We start from the raw sequence: 24,503 nt of genomic DNA on the forward strand, positions 1-24,503 counted from the left end.
ACCTGTCAGAGGAAGACGTGTCGAGAGTGACGGAGAGGTGGCTGCTAGAAAGAGACGTGCAGGGAAGAAATTGAATGAACGGGAAGAGAGTTCTAGGAAGAAAGAATGAATAAAAAGAGAGGGCCAGAAAAAGACAAGGAGAGGGCAGCAGGGGTATAAAAGAAATATTGAATGAAATATGAAGAAACCCCGAGACAGGATGATGAACACAGCTTTACGACGCGCGGATAACAGTTTTCGGTGGCAAATTAAGGACTAAAGAGATTTGTGTGGTGATTGCATGAGCTGGAGGCTAATTCCCCTTGGGAGAGGAGCTGGTCCCTAGCTGATAAGTTCTTGCCGTGTCAGTACTGCTCAGACTTTCGAGATTCGCAGACCGGGTACAACAGCGGTGGGTTTTCCAAGGAAATGTACAGCCTGAAATATATGTCTTTTCGTGCTAATAAAATTGAAGATAAGCTATTAGGTACCTACAGTGAACAGTGCCCATTAAAAATTATACTCCGTTGTTTTTAAACGTGGACAATGGATAGCTAACCGTTAGGGCCGTGTGATATTTCTGGTGAAATTGTTGTTGATATGTTTTGTCTGCATTAACATCCGAGTTACCGAATATAGAGGGGACTGAATGACAACGTTGAGATGGATGGAACTGATTCAGGACCGTACCCATTGACAGGCTTTGGTATTAGCGGCGTTTAGCCTTCGGGTTCTGCTTCCTGAGAGTTGATGGTGAGGTTGCGGAGGGGAACCAGAATGTCGTACCGTCGACGGACTCCCTTCTGCTTCCCAGTTTCCTGGTGCATGGTCTGGCTATCACTTTCCGTCATAGATGCGCTTTGATGTTGTCCTCCAGTTGATAATTTTATTCTATAAGGCTATTCACACAGACATGTTTTCGTTTGTCTTGCCCCCGTTCATGCTACATGCCCTACTGACATCAGTCTTCTGTAGCAGCTCTGTACTATTTTCGTTCGTAATATCGCATTCCACCTTCGTCTAGGTATCCAGATGGTATCCTCAAAGGTTTTACAATAAAAGTCGTGTTTTTCTTGTTTTAAACCCCGCCCTTCATGTGAGATTTCAGGTTCTGACATCGGCGAATATGAAGATAGCTGTCTTTTTGGTTGTTGCGCCATGTAGTCTGGTAGAAGTCGGCAAACTTTTCACGGCTGAACAGTGTACCACCCAGCTCATAGTTCTTCATTTAGCCACCGTGCTCAGTTGATGCAGAGTCGTTAAATGCACAGTTGAACTAATCCTTATTATGAGTTGGAAGTTTTCATCGAATGGTGGGCGTTTAACAGTGGCGCTGTTGCGGGGTGAATAATGAAGCGGTACCAACTGGGGGGGGGGGGGGGGGGCAGTGGCTGTGGCACGCGACGCGACGCAGGGCGACAAAGTGGGGCGCCACACGCGACCGACTCCTGCACACGATCCGACCAAGTGTGAATCACTCTTCAGAGACTGCAAGTGTCTAGAAAACGAAGAAATTCGTAGTGAAGTTTCACCAGCTAACCCACCCGGTGTTTTCGAGGTTTTTTCACAGTTACTTTAGGCAAATTCCGGGATATTAACTCAAATTATGTCACGGCCACTTCCTCTCACATCCCTTCCACTTTATTATTGTTTAATTATCATAACATCGGCGCTTTATAACCAGAGTTACTGTCAGACTATATAGCGTCGAATGATAGGATGATTAATTAAAATTGAATTTGAAAGAATGCGGAATGAAGCAGCCGTGGCATATTTTAAGGCAGTATCCCAGCATTTGTCTGGAAGGAAGAATGCATGCAGAATGTTCGTTGGAAAACCTCAGATGAATCTTAAGCTTAGATGTTGTGGACTTTGTGGAATAAGTTGTAAGACTGGTATGGGTCAGTAACAGGCCTGCGTTCTGACAGTGTTGAAGGCCCGCAATATTTCCCGATCGTTATCAGACACTCCATCCTACCTTTGTTTTAATCACGTAACAGTTTTTGAATTTAATATTCTTACTCTGATTAAAATTTTGGTCTTGTGGGTTGTAACACTGTGTGACTTGTAGGCAGATTCCGACGTTTCCATCAGCCTCGAAGGTGACGGCAGCGCCTTCCTCCGAAATTCTGGCATTTACCTAGAAGTCACAACCCAGAAGATCGACTTCGATACATGAAAATTTCTAATTACGGATCATGAGGCCGACCTAGTTTCGTATCCAATAGCAAAAAAAGAGTTCTGTGTGATTAAACCACGGGAAAGTGAACGTCACAATTTTCTGTTTTTCTTTCTTGTTGTAGCATTTCTGTTGTATGCTCAATAGGTTATTTTTAGTAAATTTTTTCCACAATCAGTACGATTACTTTACAAAGTTCACCATTCTGCCGACGTAGTACGAGATTTCGAATAAGTGAGTAAGTAAGCCCACGCCTGCAATACGCCTTCATGGCATGGTACTTACTCTCAGGGATGATCTGTCTTTGATATTGCCATATACAGGATCTCGTCACAGGCGCAGGCCTACTGTTCACTGCAAGAGTCGACTATGCTGTACGCTGTTTCTTGATCGTGTGTTTGGGGTTTCTGTAGAATTCTATTTTTTTCCCACTAGTGCGCCGGTCACGTAGTCCGGGTGGCCTATCGAGTGGGTGCTGATAATGTAATTATGTAACGCTGAAGGACATGAGGGGGGGAGGAGGAGGCGTAATTTGTAATGGCTACCGGTGTAATGATCCGAAATTACCTCCAGCTCCACTTGGTACTGTACAATGACATTTTACTCGGTGAGCAGTCGAACTTAAATTGAACTGATAACTGCCCTGGGCAGACAGTTTTGCATCTGAAAGTTTCTTTGAACTTGTCGGAATTAAAGGTCTTGAATCGTTCACAGTCTAATCTTAGAAGTTGGATTATGACTTCAGCTGGTAGGTCTTATGCATGTTTGGAGGTTTGAATCCTGACAGGTCAGCGTCACGTTGGCAGTGCGTAGGTGACACAGAGGATACGCTCCTTGTAATACTGTGTCGTTGAATCAAGAACACGAGAGGGAGGAATTGGCAGGAAGCTGAAGGAAACTGCACAATGAGGAGCTTCATAATCGGGTGCATTAAGTCAAAGATTAACCCTGATGATGGAGACAGTATGTTAATTCGAAACGTTGACATCAACGTACGAGTCTGCACAGCCAAAACCAAGAATAGGAACATCAAATCAAGAATCAGATGGGCGGAATACGTAGTATAGACCTACATGGGAGAGATCGGAATGCCTTGGTCTGCAACATTTATTCGAAAATTCTGAAAGGAGGAGACATCTTTGGTGGCATGAGAGGGGTTGGGAGGGGAATATGAAAATGGATCGGAAAGGAATGTGGTGTGAGGCTGTGGACTGGATTCGCCTGACTCTCAAAAGGCTCCAATGGCGGGCTCTTGTGAACAGGGTACTGAACCTGCGGGTGTCGTAATAGGATGGAAATTTCTTAACCAGGTGAGTGAATATAGGGTTTTTAAGCTATGGTTCGCGGGTTGAAAGAGGACCACGAAAAGGTTCAGTTTGGTGCAGCTGTAGTCATATAAAGTTTTGTCCTGTTAAAAATATGATCTTTAATACTTTAACAAAACCAGTCAATGTGTACGATACATTGTGTGAATCAGTTGTATCAATAGTGTAATTCGTTTGTTTTTGTGGACCTTTTACTATAAAGTACCAGTTTTCATTTCGAATAAGTGACAGTCATTTAAGAATTTCTTAAGTACAGAAATTTTCTGCTGAGACTTCCTGTCGAAATTGCTACATGCGGCCTATAGCGTTGAATTTCAGATTGGGAAGGAAGCGGAAATGGATTAGTGTTTTAAGACACTTTCCCAGTGACTGAGAAAACGCCGGAACTCATCAGCCAGAGTAACCGGCCTATAGGCCGAGAATTCTACACAAGACTTCCAGATTACGAAACGAGAATTCATCGTTTTATATGATGACGATACTTGGTATGAAGGCGTCTACTGTGCAGTGTTTTATTTGATTTGTTAGTGCCTTTAAGTGTTATTAGTTTCTGGATAATTCGTACAAAATGAAAGGTGTTTACAAATATAGCCTAATGTTTTTAGTACAGTCAGTATTGTACATGCAGTAACTACCGAACATAACAACCAGCATGCGGCCACTACATCGAAGACTTTAAAATACATTTTGAATCGTGAATACCAGCTGATCACTCATAATCAGAGCTGCTGTCAAAGTGCGTAATTTTATTCCTGACTGGGGGACATTTTCATATTTTTGGTAAGGAAAAGCGAATTGAATAGACGATTACAAGGGTGACTTGATGAAATGCAGCAGATCTGTACATTGAGTTTAATACGGGACAGAATGTATAATTACTTGAGTTAATGCAGTATTCAGAAATGTCAGATATCCTAAACGGCAAGAAACTTGCAGACGAGTTGTCATGAGAATTTATAATTGGATTTATAAATGCAACTTAATGTTCGTTTCTGCTTAACGTTTTACTATTTATGATACTCAAAATTAACACAAATATGTTGCACTATTATATGAATTACTGTTATTTAATGCATTGGAGATTCATACATTCTATACTTTGCTAAAGCCGGTGTTAATTTCTCTTACCGGCATCTCATTTAGCTTCATATAATTATTTTTTTCTTGTATTTAATTAAACCATAATGTTTGGTTATTGAGTGTTTTAGACATAAATTCAGTGTTTTGCACATCAACGAAATAGTTTCTTGGTCTCATATGCTGCCTCGCAAATATTTATTTATTTAACGACGTTTTTCTAAACATGTTATACGCTGACGAAGGGGCGGAGGATAGTGAAGGGAGAGTAGAGAATGATGTGTAATGAAGAGCTATAGACCGACGATTTGAAAAACAATCTTTATGTTAGAGAATCTAGTCCGAGACCTGCTTTATAATAAGAGGTCTTACAATTCAACCCTGACACCCGGCGATACCACGTGATGTCACCTGTTATCCGCTCACGGAGGTGTGATTGGTGTGGCATTGCTTTCTATAGAATGAATTTGTATAGCCAACATACTATGAAAATGAGATTTGCTTGATGGTTTAAATTATTGAACATAATTTTGTTCCATTTTATTTCATATCCCACAAAGGAAGCTTTGTTAGGACAGACATTTCTTTCAAGTTTATAGGACGTAATTTCCAGTACGACAATTTCTCTAATCAGCTGCAGAAATGTGGATGAAAAACGTAGGATTTTGTGGGACTGCCTATCAATTTGCTTTATTAATTGGCTACCATCCAATAATGGAATCTTGAAGTACACAGCGGCATGATCAATCACACTGCACTAAAGATGGCTTCCTCTCTGCCCCATCATGCATCGTATTGGAAGGAAAAAAGAATAGCGGCACACATAACAATGCACAGGGCCGACGGATCTTTTCCTGTTCGTTTGATAGCTTAATGTCTAGATAATGCAATATTAATGATTTCGTATGAGCTACATTAGTGGCTTGGATGCTGAATGCTAGACTGCAGCAGCTAATGGTCCTCCCCGCGTGGACCATGTATATAGATATAGTGCAATGCTGCAGTTTGCTAACGAAGGTAATGGATAAGAGATGTCTGGACACAGGTTCATATATTCCCCATCAGATGTCAGCAACAGCACTCCACTCGCCACCTGCCGGCTAATTTGTGAAACAGAAACAAGTGCTGGCTCATTTATAAACGGGTCCATGCGGCCATCTAAGTACTGAACGATACTAGTCTGAAAGGAAATATTTGACCCTTTTATGTGGAGTCTAGTAATGTTACTTTTACATTTGTTGGTGTTTGCTTTATAGTTGTCCATGATTCGTGTTTTAATTGGCAGCTATCTTGGCAGATGTCGCACAGTTGAGCTTCAATTCATGTGTAGATGAATTTGGTTGAACCGTCTTTTATTGATATTTATTTGTATGGAAAGAGTGTGCTGTTTTTGTGGCGAGGGTAGTAGTGAGTTGATGTGTTGTTTTTGCCGATGGATGGGGTAGGGGTGAGTGGTAGGACAGCAGAGTATTGCGAACCTAAATAATGCCCTAATTGGTTTAGCTCGTACTGTTGTCCACACTTTTAGGGGACGGTGCTTTTCCGTTTAGCACCACGATCACTTGCGAACGTGTGTGCGTGTTTGTGTGAGAGTGTGTTTTTGTTTGTGAGAGTAGAGTGAAGGGAGAGGAAAAAATAAAAATGCCCCTGTTTACAAGAGCGCGTGTAGCGAGTACGTGCGGTCACTGCCGCTGTTGTGTTGATATTACACCGTTAATATTATAAAAGAGATGCGAAGAACTTGTGTAAGGACGCTCTTCGTATTTAAAAACAATTATTTTTAGACTTTTTATTGTCGCTGACTAAAAACGTAAATTCTTTCTGGATTTTCGTTCTGTATCATAACTAATCAGTCACTGCAGCCGAACGCGTTGGGTTATGTATTGGTGTATAGGCTATAAATAAGCAAACTTACAATTTATTTATGAAGCATATTGTTTTGTTCGTAAACATGGTGACAGAACGAAACTTAGTCTGATAACTTTTACGTAAAGGGAATGTAAACTGGCTGTAATTATGCACATCTGTACCCACCTTGAAAATGGCAGCTACAACGTTTGCCGAAACGTTGGTTAACACAACATTCAAAGCGTCTCTCATCCGAAAGCCGAAGTTACACAAACAGCAATAGACCAACAAGTTATTAATAATTTTAGGTATATGCATATGTTTGTGTGCAAAAGTTGGCTTGCTAGTTCTGCCCAAAACTTCTTGCTTCAAAAGCGCTGTACTTGGCATACAGTTCCGTTCATAAGCCCAGTAAACTGTGAAAGGTGTTTTTTGCGCGTCGTACATTTAACACAGACTGAATAACCTACATTTATTGCAACTCGTACACCCGCGTAGCGTGTCGGGACCCCCACTATGAATATTTCCGTGCTGAAATTTAATTTTTTTTTTACATTGACGAAGCACCGTCAGAGTATTCTTCACATTTACTGCTTTAGTCTCCATTTTAACTGATTCTTGTTAACAGTTTCTAGTACTGATAATGTGGCAGAACAAGATTGTAGTAGGTTACCGGATCAGCTTTTAATAAGTCATGTTTCATTCTTGCATTAAAAATTAACGCTTCGCATAAGAACACCTCTGATGTTATATTGTGTTCTGAACCTGGGACTGCTAGACGTTGAGCCAGTGCTTCAGCCAGTCATGTTCGGAGGATGTGAATTCGGTAATTGTTCTCCAAGTGCTTCCTAGTTTAAGGGGCGCAACATGATTGCCCCCCCCCCTACTCCCATATTCTGCTAATTATCATTCATCATGGCGGTGCCAAGTTTCCCCGTGCTGTAGAGGGCAGTTGTTTGAGATCCGGATGGCGGCGGCGGGAGGAGGAGGAATTTCCCGCTTTGTGCGTCCGTTTCCGTCCGTATGAAACGTTTGTGTTTTGTTTGCTTTACGGGCAGATCCTGCTTTCCATGGACTACAACTTCATTCTGGTACAATTACACAAATATCATAACACGTGTTAATCTTCAAATGTTGACTGATAATCTCGTTGCCCGTTGAAATTTACGGTAAATATGTAATTTGTAAAGGTGGAAAGCTAATAAAGCACTTTGTTCAAGCATCAAGTCATGAATACGATTAGGAGTCATACATTCTCTTCCCCTGCGCTGGATGTAAGTTGGTGCTCAGCTTCTTTGACTCGATAATCATTTCACAGGAGTTACGTTCCTTGTAGCGAAAGGTAATGTCTCTTTTCGTGCCAGATCTCGAAAACCTACCGTTTAATCCAATTATCGCAGTTTGACAGTGAAGAAACCCATTTTCATTTATAGTGTGTATGTGAACAGCATACTTGCAGTTAAAATTTAATGGTGCCACAGTATTAAGACGCCTGTGGTAAGTTGTGACAAAGCTACACATAGGGACCGTAGATGCATGTACCGTAGAGTGGTCAGCGTGACGCTCTGACAAATTTGCCACTGTCAGCGAAAACACTTCCGGTACCCGTCGGATAGGATGCTGGATGGACCACCAAGACGATCTTGACGCGCTGCTGGCATAGAGGAAAATCCCTACGTCTCCCGGGAAATTAAAACCACCACGTAGCTAACAGAATACAACTCCAGCTCGTTGCCCCCGCTCGGCTGTCTCTCTATTGCGGTGTTTTAGATGGCATACAGTTTAATTTGGATTGGATTCTTTCGTTCAGCGCACAGTCCACTGGTTAAGTAGGTGTCTTAAATGGTACTTAAGCTGCTGTATGTTTGTTCATTATTACTATGGAGTGAACAAACTAGATCTCTTGCTCTAGGTCACCAGAATACAATTCGAAATGATGCACTTCGCTCTTTTCCGCCCATATTCGTCTCGGTTATTTTCAAGTCACCGCTTAAAGTAATTGCAGTTTTAGAGGGGCATTCCAGTTGTTGGTCGCTGTGTCATCTCTCCTCACACAGTGTGAGCCGCGATACTTTAATCAGGAAATTGAGTGGCTTCGGGCTGGACGGTAGGGGTTCGATTCTCTACCAGATTTTACCGAATGTAGGGCCCACTGAGTCTTCTGTGAGTGCGCACCGCATCGCATTCCTCTCTGGGGGGATACGGCTGAAATCTGAAGGTGTTTACGCATTTCCAACTTATGCTGAAGTTAAGATGAGTGGGGCAACGTCCGTGTCATGTTTTCACTGATCGGCATAGATTTTGTACCTTAATACAGGAGGAGAGTAGGAAACCACCACATTCAGTAGCTGTATAATTTATAGTATTTGGCAAATATTGTTTGAGCGATCGAACCCAGGAGGGCCAAATTTGGCGGACATGTAACGCGTATGGGCGACGTCATAAATGAATATGCGTACGAAATTTTATTCGCAAAACCTGGTGGGATATTATTAAAGGAATGGATTGTTAAGATATGGATTGAGTTTACCTGCCTCAGAATGTGGACAACTGGCGGGCTCTTCTGAACGCGCTGATGAACATTCGGGCTGCATAAATGGATAGGAATTTCTTGACGTGCTCAGCGACTATCACTGGACTGCTGCATGTGTTTTGGTAGTGTCTGTAGCGCATATCCACTCAGGCTTTATAGTAGAGTAGACCGCTGCCTTAGCGCAGAAACCCCTGAGGATACGCGGAGCGGTCAGTATGACCCTTCCACAATTTACCCACTCATTTATTCATTACCCGCCCCAATTACCCTCGCCTTTATGGGAAAGCCTTTTGTAGGGAAGGTAAGAGAGATGGAAAACATTCAGATGACGATGATGGAGGGTGAGTGAGAGAGGAAGTCCCAGAAGCTCAGTACAGTCCATTGAAGCGAGATGTCGCATCTGGCGACTAAGACATCACAGAATCTTCAGTTTCTTAATCACTCCATGGCATAGGATTTGCTTCATTATTACAGCTGTTACCTGCTTTTACTTTACCACCAAGCACCGTCGTCCTATCCTGCATGAACCAGATCGATGGTAGAAGCTAAATTTGTCCCTGTTCATAAACATTCCGAGAAATTCATGAACCATTCACTGAAGTCTAAGCGATGAGCATAGTATCTCTGATTTAGAATGTCATGCAAATTACTGAAGTAAAAGTGTTGACATGAATGTAAGGAACGTGTTACCAGGTAACCACGTCTTCTACTTGCAATTGACAGATGGTATAAAACCAATGGAATGAAAGTCAAGTTAATCATACGACATATTTGAGTTATAGAAATAGAAACGAAATTGCGTTTCCACGTCTGTGGTTCTGTTTTTGAAATGTGAACCACGAGGGTGATGTACGTCCTTCTGCTACTGACATGTACGATGGGCTTGGGGGTGGGGGGTGGGGTGGCGATGTTGAGTGACGTTCCCTTATAACGCGTGTAATTAAACAGGGTCATCTGTTTCGCTGTTCCTTACACACACACACATTTTAACTATTATAACTATGGTAGCCTCTCACAATAATCTGAGCTTTTCGTATGGCAACATAAGGCATGGTGACGTATGAGTCACATGACACATTGATTTGTGGTCAAGTAGCACTTGGGGGGGGGGTTGCATAGTGTGATTTATATCTCAGTCTTGGAGAAACGGGACCTCCACTTGACCAATGCCATCAATCATACACTCCGCGGAAAATAACCACCCCATCAAAAAATAATAACTTTTACTGTACTGGGTAGGTCAGCATGAAGACGGATAGGAAATTAACTTTCAGGACTTTGATAAAATGATGCAGTTGAGTGTGTAAGCTATTTCTATTCTGTTTGTAACGTAGGTGTCTAGCTCTGTCTTCTTTTATTTTTATTTTATTTTTACCTTTATTACACTCGGAAACGTATTAGCGGGAATAAGCTAGCCTGGTCCTCATTTCCCCACCCCCCGCGGAAGTGAGTGGTGCAGTAGATCCATAAACGTCACACGAACAGGTAATAATTCACAGCTGCCACCTTGCGAGTATGTGTTAAAATATAGACAGATCTATACATGGCCTAGCCACTGGATCTTTGGCAAGCGACATCTTTCGATCGGATAATCCGTCTGACAGGACTGTGTTGCTGTGCTACATCGGAGTACACGTAGTCTAATTCCTAAATTCCTTCCTTGTGATTCTGCATATTCTGTTGGATTGTCTTTATTTATTGAAGACGGGTTTGTTCGAAAGTGTTTTGTCTGTGGTATGTTGGCGTTAACTGTCTGACATATCCGTTGTCTCTGCTTATAACGCATCAAGCTATGAAAGCGTATGGAGTAGTGGGGGTATAGCTCCACCCTTTCTTGATTTCGGCACTAGGTAGAGGTGAGTGGTTAGTTTCACGCAACGACTGCTTTCTTCTTGAGGAAAAGTCTGTTATTTAGATAATATAAAATTTAAAAATAAAGATTTTTTAGTTTACCACGTTTCGCAAGCAGACTTTGTCTCCGTCTTCGGGGAAGAGATACCTACTTTGTGGGGCGCAGTGTTAAAGACTAGCTTTATCTAACGGGCCCCACTGAGCAGATACTTTCTTTCCTGAAGAAAGAATTAGCCAGTCTCCGAAACGTTGTAAATTTTAGATGTCTGAAAAGGTGTATATTGGTTTAAATAACAGAGAGTGGATATTACCCAACCAAAATACCGTGATAAATCTAATGTTCAACGCTAGTCACACTGAATAGAGCAAAATAAAAGTATTCTTTTGTTGTCATATTGTCATCCTGTCTTATGCTGAGGATTAATTTTCTTTCTACCTCTGATCTGAATCAGGGATGACTCCATAAAGGAAAGTGAATGATTCCTGGTAGAGGCAAGGACTTTCCGCTCTCCACCGCTGTACCCAGAATGGCTCTGTGACCCATCCTGTCCTCTCTCTTGTTTAACGTGTACCATGGACACTTTGTCTGTAGCGCTGACCACTCGCCGAAATTTAGTGCCTATCTGTAGAATGCATGGAGCTTTGCCCCCACAATTTCTTGATTTTGATGTCATCATTAAATACGCCACTGGTTTCTCCCTAAACCCATCACTGTGATAATGATTATGATGAAATTGTCGCTTGTGACAAAGGACAGAGTAATTCTCATTAAGCGTCATCTTTGTCTGTCTGTCCTATGTTCTTTACAACTTAACTGCGTCTGATTAGCCGGCCCAGGTCTTTTGTCTTTTCTTTATATATTGTGCTGGCCCAACATATAAATATGGCCCCACGATATGTATGAACCCTCACCGTCTGACAGAAACAGTAGGGGTACCGATAGCCTGCAGGATCTTAGGAAGGAGGGTGCAGGCGATCGAATGCATCATCCCTTCCTTCCATTTCCCCCCTGCAACCTTCGCTTACCGTCAGTAGTCATTGACCATTAGTGTAATTAGTGTTCGTAAGCCAAGTTATCTTACAAGTGCAAACTTCAGCATCCTCCATCTCCGCCCTTCGTACCCGGGATTTAGGCCTGATACTGCCCTTCCATTACAGCTCAGAATAAGGGCGCCATGTTTTCTCTGTTCGTATGTTTCGTCTCCGAAATTAGTCCGCGAATCTACTTTGAATTTGGTGGGTTTGAGTGTAGTTTGAACTGAGAGTTATCCCACAAATTTTCTACGCATGTTTCACATATCGACGTTAAACTAATCGGATTGATATATATTTTCTTAAGTATGGTTTATCGCAATATTGATACATGACCTTTTTCATCCTTTACGAACCAGGCTCTTTGGCCAGTTCCAATTTAGAATCAACTTCTTAAAGTACGAATCATCTTTAAATATTCGGTAGGGTTCCTTTGACATGGGATCGACTTATTAAAAATCCACTATCAACGTAGGATGACACAGTAAATAAAATAGCGGACAAACATCCATGCCTCGAATGGGATTCGAACCCAAGATCCCAGTTTTGGGGCGATCCAAGACCATTCATGTCTTAAACCGCCGCACGGCCACTACATCGGAATTTTCCTAAAACTGGAAAGTGACATTATTTTCACTCTATCTGCTAGCTTCCTGTAGACGAAAGTAGATCAAGTCCCAAGACGTCGTGTTATTGAATAATCCTCAGAAAACGGACCTTGTAATGAATCAACCGTTGTGACGAATTTTCAAGGAATCATTAAGCAGTTATTTCCCCTTTAATTGTTTTTTCAAGCCAGATGCACGCTCTGTCCTTCCTACCTACGTGCCTTGCCGAAAAGTTTCACCCAAAATGCATTTCGGTTGTTTAAGTAGCTACGTAACTGATTGACTGGCTACATTGTTCAGAATATGTTTCCATAAGCTGATTATTGCCAAGCCATTTCACGTAATTTATGAAACAAGAATGTTAAACACCGTGTTCTCAAAATCTCGTTACTGGCTTTGTCCTAACCGATTGAATCCAGTTACATTCGCATACGCTACTTATTATAAGATCCATTTTAACAATAACCTAACATCTACGAATAAATTTTGAAATTGGTTTCTTTCGTTTAGGTTTCCCGACTAAATCTTTGTATGAATTTCACAGGTACCCGTGCGTGCTACAAGCCCCACCCACTCATCCTCCTTGATTTCTTTATCGCAGTAATATTTTGTATCTTGGAAATTTTTACTCTTATCATCTACTAATCATTTGTTACGTCCTTGTTTCATCTCACTTAGGTCTAAATATTGTCCTCAAACTTCTTCAATCCATGTTCTTTCCTTGGAGTGACAGACCAGATTTCACATCTGTGTATAACATGAAATAATTCTTGGTAGGTAGAAAGGACGAATGACTCACAACGCGTGTTTTTGTTGCAGATTGGACAATGGGCACACGGAACCCGTCTCGTCTGCGAGTGGATCCACTTTTGGTCTCCCGGCGACTGCCAACAAGTCATGAGACGTTAGACCAGCGGAACTTCAGACTTTTAGTCCGAACTTTCTTTTAAGCGATGGTGATTCTGTCGCTACAGTAACATAACAGCGTTGGTTAATAGGCCATATTAGTAAAGGCAAAACTGGTAACAAGTATTAACGAAACTTAAACTTGCGGTATTTACCGAAACTAGCAATTCGCTGCTGTTTTGGAGTAACCTATAATTGAAAGAATTTCATATAATATGCCATCACCCTCTTACATTGGCATCTGGAAGTTGTAAACGATTTGAACGAAACTTATTCACCCATGTTTTCTCTTCTGTTCATAAAGGGATTGAAAAAGTATGGTGATTTTATAATCAAGAAATGGTGTGATGCTTTCAGTGGCAGCAACATTCTTCAGAAGAGACGAGATAAACGTAAGAAAAAGTTCGCAGGCGAAGTTAACATTTTGGGTGATAAGAATAATTCTTCTGTCAGTTTATAACGATTCTCATACTCTACGCCCTCGTACGCAATTCTTAAATACTGCCGGTATAGATTCATAACTTGAAGACGTTTGATGTATGTAAGGGAATGAATTCGAATGATTTTAAACGCGGATGCCCAAGTTACGTTCAGAGAGATAATGGTAAAGTCATTTTTATCTGCCCTGTAAAGTACGCATACACACGCAGATTTTGCAAAGGTTTGTCTCGGAGATGTTAATAAACCGTGATCTGCCAGTAATAGATTTTTATTGGGTCGAGGAACTTCCGTCTGCAGGGACAAGAAGACCTCTGACACCTGTTTTCCTGCCAATAAAAGTGCGCATGTCAAAAGTTAGCGGTCAAATGAAACTGTGAATTCATTTATTGAACCCAAATGTCTTCAGGTTCTGTATCTGTTATAATAAGCAAGCCTTTGTGAAGGTGAATAGAATGGGTTTGTGTCTGAAATTAGATGTTCCATTTTCAAAATGTGACAAAGAAAGAACAAATCAAATAATTCTGACAGCATTGCTACAAAGGAATCATTGTTAAAACAGAAAGAAACTCTTTCTTTGGGAAGAGACTTGGAGGTTTGTTTTTTAATTAGTGTAAAAAGTTTGTTAGTTATTACTTATTAATTAGAAGAAAATTATGAACGGTGTTGCCACCCCTTCTGATTAATTTCAGCAAAGAATGAAGCAGTTCTAGCGGTTTTTTGTAAATATTTTGAAAATGTTACGTACCAAAACTCCTTTGACCCGTTTTTCTCCGTATCGGTATGGGTATAAATTGCGCAGGGTTATTTTCGTTTGTTTCCCTGTGGCTGTATTAGTACTAACAGTCACGCCACAGGCGGCAGTGTGGCGAAATCACAGCCAGTTTCAAATGTTGAACCTGCTTTGGCAAAAGAACGTCTTCTGCTACTTCAGTAAAGTCTGGCTTGAAAAACTCAGCTGCCACTGAGCTAATTGAAGTGTGTGAGATAAATAAAATGGACCTTTACGTCCGTGCTGCCGAAATCCTTACATTGACGTCATTTAGTCTTTAAACCGATTATTATTATAAATTACTGTTTCTTGCAGAAATGTGTTCACTAAATTTTATATGACGCGTTTATGACTACATATTATTTAATTTCTGAAGGGGTTACAATTAGGAGGCAAGCTAAATTTTAATACTAGCCCTTTTGAATTGAGCTCTGTTTGATTTTTTAGCTGTATCACGAAACTTTTTTTCTCGAATTAACTTGATTAAAATTTGTCAGCTTAGAAAATTCTTAAATTTAACCATTTCACAATGCTTTATTGGGCATGGAATTTATATTTTCAGGTATTTTTAGAGTTTAAAAGAAGTTTGTTGATGCAATTTTTACTACGATTGTTCTGTCGTTATTAAGTATGCTTTTAAAGGACGTCATTGGTCCATGGGTCCATTGTTCTGGCACCGTATCCGCAGTACAAAGCGAAACAGGGCGTCCCACTTAACTCGGAACCCACCTGCTAGCAGGCGACGTTTACGTTTTGAGTTGTGACCAACTTATTTCCCGGCAGTTAGCTCGCTGCCATCCCCGCATGCTGTAATGGCGAGTTCCACGTTGTGTGGGACACACTGTATTTTCCTGTGTAGCCTATGGGTGAAACGTAGAAGACTCAGTTTGCTGTTGAGTGAAAAGAGTCTATGTCCAGTCGACTACCTCGTATTTTCAGAAGCGGAATTGTTTATAAAGTTTCTTCTGTGCATAAATATAGAATGTTGCAAATTTCGTGCCATATTCGGTTCCGCTTATCGCATTGTGTCTTGCGCCAAATCAGGTTCGATATAACAAAATGCAAGCACTAGCTCACACAAATAAATATGATTTTAAAAAATCCCTTGCATGATTCTTCCAACACAATATTTTAGAGTCGAAGAAGGTACTGCAAAATAGACAAACAACACACAACAGAAATAAGACAACGATATGAAATTCCCCAGGACTGTTTTGGTTGTAAATTAATGTAACGGAGAATTCCTAACTCCCATCGTTGTTACTTGTTCATAATATTTTAGTGGAGAAGAATAACTCCTGTTTATAAATGGAACGAAATTATTATTACTATTATTATTATTATTGTGCAGAAATCCGGAATTAAAAGAAAGTGGAATCCAATTCCTGCTCCTTCCCGATCCATGTAAATTTCTGAGTGTTTGTTTCCCACTTGCTGTGTGACAGAACATCCTACTTAAGCTGTTAGTGCTCAGTAAGTCAGAGGACGGGTTTACATGCGCCCCCTTTCGGTTCATATTCAGCGGCGTAAATTTTGACCTAGGAAGACAGAGCAGCGTTGTATATGCGCTACCTGTCTGTATTGGGTATATTTGTTACACTTCTTTTTCATGTTACTTATTTATGTATTTTTGCATTACTATGCATTTAACTTGAGAACTTTCCCAACATTAACTAAATTCAGAGTCTCTTGATGTCGGCATTTCTTTCAAAATATTGAACACCCCTGAAGTTTTGTACAAGCGACAGAGAATAATAATTCGTCAGATGTTTCATAATATTTCAAAGATGTCTGCGCCTTAATAATTTAATTGTAATTTAAAAATGACGTTTTTCGGCCTTACGTTGCGATGTTCCTTGATTAGGTTACAAGATATGATTACCAGCAAAGAATTCAAGCGAGTTTGGCTTAGCGTTTACCTGGGTTATGACGCCATGATGACTTGTAGGCGGATGTCGCCTCTATCTTTATAGTATAAATGAAGTTCCTCCAAAACACTGGTAACAACTTTTGACACCACACGGCGTCAGAGCCCACAAGACCACAATCCATAATTAAAAGAGTTTACGGTTCAACCACATTTGGCTTTGCGGCCGTGTTATTACTTTCCTCTGCACCAAACATATTATAACAGATTGCACTTATTTAAAAATATGGCCAATTTCATTTTAATATCTTGTACGTTGTTCAGCACGTTGAATGACCTCAGATTTCTCCTAGCTCGAAAGTTTCGGAGCCTTGATTCTGTAGAACAGATAGATCGTGCAGATGACCCTAGAAACAAGAGCCTTCATACCGAACATGTTTTTTTAATATAATGTAAGAAAGAAGAATGAAGTTAGCATGCGCTTACTAGTTGTATTTTGCGCTATGAATTTAGTAAAAATTCTCAGTACGGAATTTTTTTCAAAATCCATCGACGCTGTTGTACAGATACACACAGTCAGAAATCCAAAGAAACGCGAACTTCTCGCTTGGTTATCATACCAATACAAAGTCACTGTCTATACGACAAGACCTGTCTGTACTTAATAATGCCGTACAGCCTATTAGTTGTATGTGGTCAAGGTAGGCTACAGTTAGCACTTATACACAGTCAACCTGGTCCTTAGAACTTCATGTACGCGGGAGTCAGTGGCACGTAGCTATGGTCATGACAATCTTAATTCCTTCATGAAACCAGGAAAATATCGTTTCCTAGTGCGTACGACCATATTGAGAGGCAATTCTAACAAAAGCAAGAAAAATATCTTCATGCCAAAGGAGAGGATCATATGAATACTCTAAAATGGTAATCTTGAAAGAATTTTTTTCCACAGAAAGAGTGCTAAGCATATAATAATGAAATATTACCCGTGCCAAGTAGCAGAACATTATAGGAGATATCACATTGTATTATAAATAATGAATTGCGTACTGAACGAAAAACTCAGTATGAGCATAGCGAATGCCACATGAAGTGTTGCTGAAAAGGTTGTTATTTTATTCTCTTCTCTTTCAATTACTCGTACTAGCGTGTACTTGAAGAAGAATGTTTGTTCGGTTTCTTTGATTCTGATATATACAACAAACTTCTAAATCAATAAAATGTACTGATATAAAGTTTTACTTCAGACGGAAACTATACAGCTCAAAATTACCAACAATAGTAACGTACGTCAATAATAATACGCTAAAGAGAAGCATTAACTGTCTTCTTCCTCCACAACACACAATTCAAATGAACCTGCCAGACACGTTTGCCGATTTGTTTACACTTTTCAGTCAGAAAAAATGGAAACATAAAAGTGAAAGTGGGCTCCAGTTTCGGATTTAGGTAAACCAGGCATTTTAAATCAATAAATGTATATATACAAAGTTCGACTTCAATTTCAAGTAGGTTAAATTACCTCGTGTTATGACAAGGATGCCTATTTGTCTCAAAGTTAGGTCAGAATTCTATCTATCCGCCCTTACACATATAGAACTGGTCACAATAACCTACACTTGTCGCTTCTTGTTTGCTCTTGCTTGTACGAGCGAATCGAATTGCATTATCTAAATTCAATTATAAACTGATGGCTGTCATCCAATCCGAGTTCCTGGACCGTGTTTTGATGTGCAGCGACGTGACGTGGGTGCAGAGGAGTCATACAAGGAATAGCATCTTCGTTCAGATAAAGACGGCTGCTTAATATTTCACATAAAAGATCTCTTTCACAGTTCTTGATCGATGTATGCATCCTTACTCCCCCACACCAGCGGTCGTAATATTGGATACTTTTTAAAGTAAAACCAAATTTTACAGTATATAGCCCGATAACATTCAGTAGGATTTCAGGTTCTCACGGCCTAAAACCCGGAAGACAGCCATCTTCAATGCAGCTCCGTCATTAAAATGACTGCCGACGTTCCCTTCTGTCAAGAACTGAACGCCGACATAACGCTTTGGAATTTAATGCAGTCCGTCCGTTCAAATTTTAACTGGTAAACCTTCGTAAGACACCAAATTTGGTCCATTTGAGGCTAGGTAACTTGCCATATTTTTACGGTGTGACGAAGGGGGTGGTCCTATAAACCCGACCTCTGCAAAGCAAATGGTGGTCATCTGATGTCAGATAACATGCTGTTAAAACGCTGTCGGATCCTGTGTTTGTTTGTTTGTTTGTTTGGTGCATAACACCGTGGTTACATATAACAGTGAACTACTTTCCTTGTCTCCTTGCACATCTCCTTTGTTCCTTTCACACTGAACGTATTTGCTCAAACAAACATGTTTACAAAACTTGTGTGAAATACCTTAATATAATAAAAGGGAATACTCTTGAGCTGTGTGCGTTCCACGAAATAAAAAAAATACGGAGAAAGAAATCTTGACTAACCAGCGACTCTCATTTGATTTCTTTAGTCCTTATGTAAAGTATCAGTATAAATTATAACATTGTATTACTATGTACTGTCTTATTTTTTAGAGGTGGCCGATTTTAACTGGACAGCAGATGGTCGTGTCCATTATCAAAGGATCGGGTCAAATGATCAGGCAGATGTTATAACCAAGCAAGATTCTTCAGTTGTCTTCTGTATCTGTATATTCTTGTGGCAGATGTAACACAGCCAGTATTATTTTTGTAATGCGCAATCCAGCGGCCACAACTAATAAATCTGACAATACTCTTTAGTACATTTGAAACGACGAAAGAAGGAAGTATCAGGTAGTTTACATAGGGACATGAGATGTGTGTTCGTGTTTCTTATTTCCACTGTCACTTAAAACGTTGCTTTTCAGTGTCCCGTTCTGCAATGAAAAAGACAAGACAAGGTTCTTTTTGTAGCAGAAACGTCGTTGACCACACGAGAGGTTTGTGTTGCACAAATTTCTTATTAACGTCTTTCGCGACTATTCAGAAGAATTGGAACGCTGCGCCTATGAAGGCGTCTGGAAGATGTCAGGCGCTGACTATTACCTCAACTCTGTTACAACTTAACTAGTGAGTCAGAGACACTTGATTTATGTCGTGGGTCTGATATCCCTCGCGGTAACGAATTCAAGAACTGTGCAGGAAAACAGCTTTATCAGTTCAATGTTTTTCTTAATTTTCTTTGTTCTTTATTTGTATTTATACTTTATTTAGATCTGTTTGTTTTTCTCTCTCTTTCGTCCTTGTTTCTTAGTTCTCTAAACATTCTTTCTTCTCATCCTGCAGTTATTAGCACGGGCTGCTCATACTCACTATTATAATTCTTTTATCGCTAATATATTTTTCTTTTCCTGCTATAGTTAGCAGAATATCCATTGTGTTTCTGTGTAATTCCTTACTATTTTGTTCGTCAGCACACCCGAATAAAACTGATATTTGTGTGATTATTATTGCTGATTACTGACTCCAGCCCATGATAATTTAACTTCTTTCTTTGATTAACTTTATCAACAATCGATATGAATGTTGTTGTATATTACGAATTTTTGTCGGAAAGCGTGTGACACTAAGGAAACGAAGAAACTGGTCTGTGAATGCAATAAATTAAAATCAAGGCCGAACAGGAATATAAATTCGTAAGAGTGCTCACTATCTTCACACAATAATCTGTTGTTTTTTTCTTGGGCGTCCTCGCTGGCGCCAGGTGTTTCTCGAAATCATAAGTTTTCTTTTCACCCATTTTGTTCGTTTGTGGAAGGTTAAAAAAAGATTGCATGAAAAATATTTCAGGAACTTTCTCTCTTAACGAAATAGTACACTAGCTGGAATTAGCCATTTTTTATTCTTCAACCTCATTTAAAGATAATGTATTTTTTATATTTTCTGTATAAATTCTGCAAAATACTTGATTTCATATTTTGTCTGCAATTAGTGCATTTGAGTTTGAATTTTGGGATTTCATGTTTATTTCGGGGCTGTCTCGAGGGACGCTGCAATCATTCTGCAACGTTACAGGTGTCCCACTGCTTCGCAAAACAGTTTCACGCATATAATGGCGACATTTTATTAAAAATTTAAAAAATAAATTATTGTTTCAGCGACAACAGTATTGATTTCCAATTTCACATCTTTCTGTGCATAAACTGCATTCATTGTCCAACAGACAATGCCACTAGAAATGAGGCCTTTCAGTCGGCGGATGGGTTACTTTTTGAGATTCCATGGACAAATTGTTTGCATTTGTGTATTGTAAAATATGTAAAGTTTCTCTTGTTAAAACTAACAAGAAATGAGTTGCGCTTTGCCCATTAGGTTAAGTACTCCTTTGTTGATTTATTTTTGAGTCGAAACGACGCATTTTCTATAGGATATTTTTGCGTCAAATGTTAGAATGATTGTGAATTTTAGATGAATCGGACAGAACCCGGAAGGAAGTGGTCATGGTGTTTTTAAGCGGTTATCCCACCATTTGTCTGAAGTGAGAACCCTGAAGCCCTTCAGTATTGCCGTTCTCCGGACAGAGATTTGAACATGGGACCCCACCTAATAGAAGCAGGAGTGCTACCCTCTCTACTACCACGCTGTATAATTTATTCATAAATCAATATCAGACACGCACTTTTCGTTTTCTGAAAAAGAAAATACAAAAAAAAAAAAGACGAAGTGAATATGACCGTTCGTTCTGTAAATTGCTACCTTACAGTATTATATGTTTCCCTCCGGCGAGGGAAATGTGTGTCCTTAATGTTAGCACGGTGAAGGAAGGATCAGAGTACTTCTTTTCTCCCCTATCCTCATGGACAACTGTGTTAAACACATAATAATAAAATGATGCAGTCTGTATTCCACAAGACTTGTACAATTTTCATTAAGTGCTAAATTCAAGGCTTTAAAAAATAAACCATCGGAATAATAGATGATCAAGGGAATACTGAGAGGAAACAGTTGACATGCAACTGGGTGGTTTCACCTTTCATGTATTAGTCAAGAGATTCACCTGCCTTGTGTTCTTAGCATAAAACTGTAGTTTACTACCGTGGCCTTGATGTCGCCTGTGACTGTCTTACGTCACTCCTACTCCCCAGTCTACCCCTCCAAGCGGGAACAAGCCATTTGGTGGAGTTCTGTTTGCATATCTGTAGTGTTTCTGAGTCCCACGTTATAATATTGTGATATTCAGTGATATAGTGCAACTTGTTCATGTACTGATTTTACATCCTTGCAGCAATTGGATCACGGAAGTTAAATGTGTTTCCTTTCTCCAAGATAGAAAGCAGGTTTGTGTTGTAGCATTGATAATATCATAAGACATTACAAGCTATTCTAAATCACAAGGAAATACCTGAACAAGAGTCTACAGTCGTTTCAGGTTCTTAAAATGTTTTGAACTTTTTTTTGAGGATTTATTATTTTTCTCAGTTCCAACGGGAAATTCCCGGTATAGTACATCCAATTAGGCCACTAAAGCTTCCTCTAATTTATTTTCTAATTCATTATCAATAATTTTGTCTATTGACACTGTGGAATTTCAGCTACTGACAGCGTCGTTAAGTAAACCATAAATAAAATACTCTATCCAAATGTTTCGTTCATTTTCTGAGAGTTCGGAGCATTTGACTCCTAGAAGTAGCTCCATTACCACGACACGCAAATGCATGACTCACTCCTGTCAGGCTGTGGGGAGATTTGCGATACGTATTTCAAAGCATGAATAGTTATTGAGATAAAATCATAGGTAACATAGATTACTAGGGTCTATTGTAGCCCAAAGTACTTAACTTACCAATAACGAGTTGTCTCCTTGAGATGCTGATAGTCTTCCAGACAATTAAATGGTTATCACTACTGCTTCGTGTATGGGATGTCATGGGTTCAAATCTTGACGTTGAGACAAGCTATAATAAACGAGGTTTTGAGTGGATTTCCTGTCTCCCCTGGCAAATGACGAGATAGTTCCTTTAATGTGGCCACAACCGCTTCCATTCGCTTAATTTCCAGTTCATTGCTCCAACAGTCGTCCTATTATTAGATGCTTTATAATCTGAGGTAATTGAAATGTCGTCGAGTATACGAATTAATGGCAAATGAAATGCGCTGTATTTTGTCGCAGCACTAGATAACCCGCACCCAGATCTGAAGACTGAATTTTCAAACAGAGAAGCCTAGTTCTACCTATAGCCTGTAGAATTCACTCCGTTACGATTCAAGGCCGTGTTAACCATTATTACGTTGGGCCTTTGCTAGGTATTTTATTAAAAGGGGTGGAGGGTGAAGAATGTTTGAGCCCCCTGCATAATTTTGCTTCCTTCCCTGCTGTTTGGGGGGCGGCAGCTTTCATTAAATCCATAAACTTGTATAGGCAAAGTGAATCAATAAATTCTTGGACAATAAATGTTATGCCAGGCTACAGCCGGAATGGTCAGACGCCACGAATAATTATAATGCAGTGAGTGTTAAAAATAAGACGTATTTACATTCCACTCCATCTTGAGTGAATTTATCGGCTTTATTATTCTTTCACAGAATGAACCTCGGGTGATTATAAAGAACGGTAAATGAAAGGAAAGATTTAAAAGATAATTAATTATTTTGTTAAGATATTTAACACTAAAAATGGAGAGAGACAGATATTCAAACTCATTAAACGTGTGTAATATTATTCACGTTATTAAATCGTGGAAGATGCGAAGGGCTTGATACACTGCACGCAAGACAAAAGAAAAAGAACTGGATATAAAAATCAGTCGGGAAAACTGTGAAGTTGCCCATTTGATTTGGCTGGTCTAAGCGTTGACGCGAGGTTAATATTACGGAAATGAGGTACGAAGATTTGTTTTCAATTAAACCACGTTAAAATAGGGTCCGGCATAGTAATTAACAGTCGGAAAGCATAGAAACATTTTTTGACTAGATGAGTAAATAATTATCTACGTATATTAGGTGATGACTGCATATTATGCAATAAGTTAATTAATTATTAACGTCTAATAAGCAATCGTAGCTGTGATAGTGGCTATAATATGAAGAACGATTAGTTATTTTGAAACGTATTACGTTATGCGGTAATGTAGTTTAATAAGTTGATAGAATATTTTGCTGATAGCAGGGTAAATAGATGTAAGTCCTGAAATTCACGAAACCAAAATCAGTTTTTTTGATATTGTCACAGATTAGGTGTACTTATTTTAAAGAACACTTACATAAATATGTTCATAAAAAACATAAGGTTGAAGTGATATTTTTTCTAAATTACAGATGAAATTAAATTTAGGCTACAAAATAGCAATCATTCTTCTGCTCTAAAATTTAGTTATATCCCCGGCGAATTGTGAATGATGAACACGTAATATTTAGCAGGAAACGTGGGGCGCATTTATGTCATTCTGCCATTCCACTTGGTTGTTCAAATGACGCCTACTATTTTGAGGCGAGAAACAGGAGTGATTAGCAAATTTTTCTTCTTGGGGGGGGGGGTGGTAAATACATTTGGTTGTTGCCGCAGATCCCTCGTTATTTTCAGACTAACCGGATGAAATCTGAAGACTGTTCGTGCTGTATGTACAATTTATACTTGTAACAGTCTTCTTTAGTAAATCCGAGGCATTCAGGTTAATGACAAATAAACAGCAAAGATTTTATTCCCCTCAGTGATATTCATTGATTTGATTTTAATTCTTTTAGACTTGGAGATGTTTGTTTTTTATTTAAAACTTTACTAACGTAGTAATCGGAAATTAATGATTCTAAAAAAACCTTTTGCGTTAACAACTTCTGATTAACTTCCTCCTATTTACCCTAAAAGAAAATTGTATCTACGAATTACCCGGCGTGACTGTACCCTTCGTCTGTATTTCACTGCACGTTCTCGACAATGATCCGCCTGTAAGCACTGTGATACTGCTCACCTCTATACTACTTAGCGGAAACGCCTGCAAGCGCTATTAGTTTGTTGGAAGCCCGCTAGAAAGTGCTCTTATTTCACAAGAACAAACTAATAGAAGAACAAGAAGTAAGAAAAATGTACTTCTGCTGTATCATCCACGTTTCAGTAATTATCT

General features: G+C 39.6%; 1 protein-coding gene across 20 annotated transcripts in view; it reads left to right on the forward strand.

Moving 5' to 3' along the window:
* LOC110833901 (uncharacterized) overlaps window positions 1–24,503 on the forward strand; it is a 442,516-nt gene that overhangs the window by 296,292 nt on the left and 121,721 nt on the right. For all 20 annotated transcript variants that reach the window (XM_022072476.2, XM_022072477.2, XM_022072480.2 and 17 more), the window contains one exon: window positions 13,252–21,722. The gene's annotated coding sequence lies outside the window, so the exon portion shown is untranslated. The remainder of the gene's footprint in view (window positions 1–13,251; window positions 21,723–24,503) is intronic.

Source organism: Zootermopsis nevadensis, unplaced genomic scaffold, assembly GCF_977971745.1.
Source record: "Zootermopsis nevadensis isolate Lab colony 2312 unplaced genomic scaffold, Znev_1.0 Znev_ptg000022l, whole genome shotgun sequence".
Lineage (NCBI taxonomy): Eukaryota > Metazoa > Arthropoda > Insecta > Blattodea > Termopsidae > Zootermopsis > Zootermopsis nevadensis.